General features: G+C 32.4%; 1 pseudogene; it reads left to right on the top strand.

Annotated features, from left to right (window-relative positions):
* Positions 1-1176: 1176 nt before the first annotated feature.
* LOC131148075 (large ribosomal subunit protein eL31-like) lies at positions 1177-5959 on the top strand (annotated as a pseudogene).
* Positions 5960-6546: the final 587 nt, after the last annotated feature.

Below are 6546 nucleotides of genomic sequence, written 5' to 3'. Positions count from 1 at the left end.
ACATGTGGCCTAGAACAATCAGAGTCGTGTACTGCTACTAGGTGACATCATGCTGATGTCACCAAATATGTGTCAAAGCCCAGGTGCCTCTCGCGTAAAATATAAAATAAATAAATAGTAATTTACTTAATTAATTTTAGCCATTCATAACAACTCGAGTGCCTCCCATTGGATGTGTGTTTCTTACACACTACTAGATATTGGCTACGTTAACGATCTAAGGGGGAATTCTTTTAAGCCAATGACATTGCGCCACATGGTAGGAGAAGGGACAAGAAGGTCACATCATGATGATGTCACCGTGCCATGTGTCAGGTAGTGGATTTCCTAAAAATAGTAATAAAAAAAAACAAAATAGAGTGGGCCACATGTCATATGCCACCCATGGTGATGATAAGTGGCATGTTGTGGAGCATGAGATATGTGTCTTTAGTTAACAATTGGATTGTTGCCACATCAGTGAGTTGTGTACATGAAAGTGGAGTCAATGGCCTCACACCATGTGACGCCTTAAGTGGTCATGCGTGATGTCATGACGACATCACCTATGCCACATGTCAACACGCAACTATCCCGCCTTCTCCCATTAATGGGTTTACTCGAGCCAACCTGAGTTGACTAGTTTTGACTGGTTCAATTGGTTTGGTCAAGTTGAATTGATTTGTTCCTTTTTTATTTTCTAGAAAAACCCTTTTATTTTCAATAAATCATTAAAAAATCCCTAAAAATCATTAAAAAATAGTAAAAATAGCAAATAAATTTATAAAAATTTAAGAATCTATTTAGAGGTTTTTAATTTAAAAAAAAACAAAATTAGAGAAAACTCCTTAAAATCTTTAAAAATTGTAAAAAAATTTTAAAAAAAAATATCAAAGAATAGAAAATTTGAGAGAAAATTTTAGGACTTTTTTTCTTCTTCCTTTTTTTGATTATTTCCTAGTATATTCTAACTCTCGTGTGGTTTTCATTTGTGTGGTCTTGCATGATGCATGAATTTGTGGCATCTTCATTTATGCATGTGTGTGCTCATGCGATTACGTGTGTGTGTGTGTGTGCGCGCACATCCCCATAAGGAGGATTATGATGAAATGAGGTTATGTAATATGCAATTATCTCCTTTCTCCCCTTGGTCTTCTCCACCATTTTCACTCTATTTGAAGAGACTAGAGAGTGAAAATGGTGGAGAAGACCAAGGGGAGAAAGGAGGAGGTGGTGACTAGAGAGTACATTATCAACCTTCACAAGCGCTTGCATGGCTACACATTCAAAAAGAAAGCTCCCAAGGCCATCAAGGAAATCAAGAAGTTTGCATAGACTGCCATGGGAACCAAGGATATAAGGGTGGATGTGAAGCTAAACAAGCATATTTGGAGTAGGGGTATTCAAAGTGTCCCTAGGAGGATTAGAGTTCGCATTGCACGCAAGAGGAATGATGATGAAGATGCAAAGGAAGAGCTCTACTTTCTCCCTACTATTGTCGAAGTCCCACGTGAAGGACTTGGTGGTTTGGGAACAAGGTCATCGAAGAAGATGATGAGTAGTTTATTGATTATGTTTGGGAAAATACATGAGTTTTGGTAATTGTTTACTGCAACTAGTTCTGTGAACTTTGGCTATCTAGATTTTGTCTGTATTGGTTATGATAAATTTCTAGTGGTTTGTAAAAAAAAAAAAATTATCTCCTTGGGAATGAGGGGGCGGGGGCGTGGGGCGACTTTGCGCTTGCTCATAGTGATTCTATTAGACTCTTTGATTTGGGTGCACATTTTTCATGCATAGTTTGCATATGTATATTTATGTATGCCGTTTTTACTTGTATGCATTAAATGTCTATTTTATGTGTGTACTCCTTAACTTATTTACCTATATATCTCTTGATTACTTGCATATATTGAGGTTTTATTTGAAATAAATTCTCAAAATGAATCTTCCTCTAAACTTTGGGGTTTGAAATCAGGGATGAGAGGGGTTTTTTTTCTTTTGAAAGACTTTCTTATATCTAAGGGTTAGGTAAATTGATCATTTAATTTGAGGAAAATTTGATAAATAATCTGTTCTCGTAGGGGATCATTGAGGATTATGTCTTCGCACGCCTTTAGGGATTCTGAGGTGAGAGTAGCTTCTATCTTTTGCAAGGCTATCCAATATTTAATAGTTTGGTAATTAAATAAAATAAAAAATTTGAGTCTTGATCAGTTGATCTTAAAAGTAATATCAAGCTAATCAAGCACCGTCCATCATACAGGTGTGAAAGGATGTTAGTACCTTCCCTTTGTATAATTGAACTCACGAATCCAACCTAAAAAAGCATACCATTGATTGTCGATTTCTTTGGACCTAGGTATAGTTTTGAGGTAAATAAACTAGTAGAACATTAAATAGGTGGTTCTAACCTTACCTGAAGTACAAAATTAGGTTAGCGGTGAGTCCATTGGATTATATTTTTACCTATTTCTTATCTCTATGCATTATTCCTTTCATATAATTTCAAGTTCACCATTCAGTCGAGGCGATTTGGAGATTTGATCTCCCTTCTAGAGGTTGACCCTCCAAGGTGTTGCAACAAGTAGGCTTATTAATGACGATGTTCTCATAAACCACAAATTCAATAAATTTAAAAAAAAAGAAAAGAAACAAGATTAAGTTTATAGTGTACTATTTAATGATCCTTTTCCCTTGAACAATTTTTTGAGAGAAAGTGGAGTTTCCTTGTAGCAACAACATCTTATGTTGTTCTTGTGAGTGAGCTAAAGGGGATAAAATATATTTATTTTATCTCCATTTTCTATTTGTTTTGTGGATGGAAAGTCTTCTCACAATAAGATATGCTGCCCAAGAAAAGAGGACAACATGATAAGGGACTTATCGTGAGGAAGGCCATCATATAGAGGATTGAAACTTCATCTTGCCAAATGGCATAAAATTTGTATACTTGTTGGTCATTTAAAAAAGGAAAAAAAAAAAAAAACTCTCATACAAAAAATGATAACAATATTACAAATTTAAAATTATTTTCAGGATCTAAAATGCAGTGCTTAATTATTTTGAACAAATTGAAGTGTAAGAGTTTTACAAAATTTTTTCATATAAAGATATTAAAGTTTTCTAATTAGTTCTAACTTTAGATTTACACAGGCAAGACACAGGAGCCTTAACTTAAAAAGTGCAAGAGGTAAATTTTTTGTATTTATGTGTAAGCTTTAGTATGTAATAGATTGGCTTTCCAAGATTTTTAGTTTAGACTGATTCTCAAGACATTTTATACTTTTATGCTAAGATTAAAATTAAAAGAAAAAAATTTGACCCTAGCGCATAATGAGATTATATTCTCACAAATTAAATGTTATGGTTAGGAATAGGAACAATTATTTCGCTTTACTGTTTTTTTTTTTTTGGAAGATTACTCTTATCTTAGAGAGACATCATAAGCAAGAAGGATGTGGGTTATCACAAAACATAAAATATTAGATAAATCATGTGTATGTACTAAACTTAATATGATTTCGCCTTATATATATTACAATTTTTTTTTACACATTATAAAATTTTTGCTTCCCTAAATTACCCATAAAAGTTTAATTTTTTTTTCAAGGATGTGCCAAACCTTTGCCTGCTAAAAAAATAAAATATACAATTTCATATTTAATTATAGAAAAAAGTAAACCAATAAGTAAAATTTAAGCTAAACCAATAAATAAAAGTTAAGCTTATACATTGTTTTCTTAAATGTCAATATATTAAAATAAAATTTCATACTTAGCCGTGTCTCATATAGTGAAAGAAATCTAATGAAAAATTGACTTTTTAAATATTTTTTTCTTTTAAAATAAGAACCTAAATCCAAATAAAACTTAGGGTCTGTTTGGTATCGTTGCTATTTTCTATTTTCTGTTTCTCCACAATGAATAAATAGATCATAAAAACGAGTTTTTTTTTTTTTTTTTATGTTGGTAGTTTTTTATTTTTGTTGCCCATTTTTAACTATTTGCCAAAAAATTGAAAACCATATTTTATGATTTTTAGTTGTTTGTCAAAAAATAAGGAGAAATCTATTTATTTTTTTTTCAAATTTGGTTATCAAAGAAATTGAGAAAGAAAACCAAAAATATATATCAAATCATTAACACTTGATTTTTCTTAATATTTAGTCATATTATATTAAATTTTTATTTTTAGTATTATTTGGTATGCAGAGAGACTATAATGAAAAATAAATTTCTTATCTATTTTCCTTTCCTTTTCCTTACGCCATAAACGAGGACTATCAATAAAATTGAGACTCCGTTAAAAAAAATTTTTTTTTCAAGAGATCCAAACAAACAATTAGTATTTGACATGTGGAAGATAGTTTGATTATATTAAAATTTAAGACTTTAGTGTTATAAGTTTCATATTGGAATCTCAGGAAAGGTGAAAAGGAATATAAGATGAAAAAATGAACTACTATTATTATAATATGATGATGTAAGAAGCTCCATTATCACACTAAATACAAAGGATACATCCCAAAGGCACACTTATCATACTTACTCCCATAAACATAAACATTATAAAATTTACAATGGCGGGTCAATTGTGACAATCACAATCCATCTATTTGCTTCCCCAGATAACACCCATAAAAGTTGATTTCTTGTTTTCCTAGCATTCAACGTCAACTATGCTCCAACCTCGAATCATTGATGAGGAGCATTATGAAACTTCTTAAAGAATTAACCAAATTTTACGACGTTACAACTAATTATCTAAGGAAGATCGTTTAACCGTAGCAAGAGAACGAAAAATTAAGCGTTTTTTATCGCAACCCTTTTTTGTAACAGAAGTATTTATCGATTCTCCAAGGAAATATGTTAGTTTAATAGGAACAATTAAAGGGTTTCAATTGATCCTTTTCAGAGACTTAGATAGTCTTCCCGAACTGGCTTTTTATTTGGTACGTAACATCGATGAAGCTACCACTAAGGCTATAAACTTAAAAATGGAGAGTAAATCGAAGAAATGACCTTAAATCTTTGTGTGCCAATTCCGTACCAAAACTTTGCCCATTAAAAATAAAGAAATTAATTTTTTATATTTAGTTATAGAAAATAAATAATATAAATAACAAATTAACAAATAAAAATTTAATTTTTATACATTATATTTATTTCTTAAATTTTAATATATCCAATGAAAAATACATTTTCTTTTGGTTTTTTTGTTTCTTCCTTTTAAAATAGAATTCTTAATTACCCAAGTGATGCTCCATAAGGTGATGCTAGAATGATTATTGTACAAAAATATAATTTATAGGGATTTCACATCATGTGTTCGAAGGAGATCTTGGACTTAAAATGATAGCTTGAGATCTAAAACTATATTAGGCATCTTTTACAGGAAAAACCTGTGAGATCAATGAGTCAAAACATACAATATCTCATCAAAATTAGACCCAAGACTTATATACGATGCAATAATGTCCATGGCTTCTAGGCACTAAAGTCTTATCTAATATGCTTTGACTCGAAACAAATCTTTTATTTTTTTTTCTTTTCTTTGAAATAAAACTTCATTTCTTTCTAAACAAGCTTTTATTATAGCAAAATATCCCACTGAATGATCAACCGTCGTCGTCGTCGTCATCATCATCATATTATTATTATTATTATTATTATTATTATAGTGTTCTCAAAGAGCATGTAGGGTTCCTCTGTTTGGTGTGAGAGAGTCTACTAGGGCTACTTTATCTAGGATGTGGTTCATTGTATTTGACAGCTATATTATATTTATAATCCAAATTTTTAATCTTTAGTGGCGGGAACAACCAGCAGCTAGTAAGTTATTACTGCAATGTTCCAATGTCGTTGACTGGGGAAGGCTGCTTTCAGCGGGGGCTAAAGCCCGTATCCGCGCACCACCAGGCGTTACAAATTGCGCAAACTGTGGAAAGCTGAACATTGCCGCCATTCCCACCTTTTGAATAAGTGTGTGCAGGCACCACCCCACAATGGATGGAAGGAAAAATGCTAAGAGTTTTTTACCAGTTGATTTTTAATATATATATATATATATATATATATATATATATTAAATAATGTTCTATTCTGAAAAGTATTTCTCAAAATAATTCTGATGTAATCTCGCTACTTGATTTAACGAGATTTAAACAAATCTCGCTGGACCAAATAACGAAATTTACTGTGCATGAATGAGGCTGATTTGGATGTATGGCAAATCTCACTGGTTCTTCCAAAGAGATTTGTTTCGGAACACTAATCGCTCAACCATCCGATATTGGACGCGTGGCAAATCTCGCTGGTTTATCTAGCGAGATTTGTTTCGAAATACTAATTGGCTCCTCCATTCGTCATTGGACGCATGACAAATCTCGTTGTCCCTTATACAACCTTTTCTTCTTCCTTTTGTGCGCGAACAGAGAGTAGCCTGACGTTGCAGAGAGACGAAGAGGAGCAGGAGCAAGTGACCGTTGCTGAGGTAGAGGGCAGAGGCCGGACATATCGCAAGTGACCATTGCTCATCGGGAGGCTACTTGAGGAGTACCTATAC

The sequence above is a fragment of the Malania oleifera genome, chromosome 2 (genome assembly GCF_029873635.1).
Source record: "Malania oleifera isolate guangnan ecotype guangnan chromosome 2, ASM2987363v1, whole genome shotgun sequence".
NCBI classification, from domain to species: domain Eukaryota; kingdom Viridiplantae; phylum Streptophyta; class Magnoliopsida; order Santalales; family Ximeniaceae; genus Malania; species Malania oleifera.
This window is presented reverse-complemented; position numbering and strand designations above follow the sequence as displayed.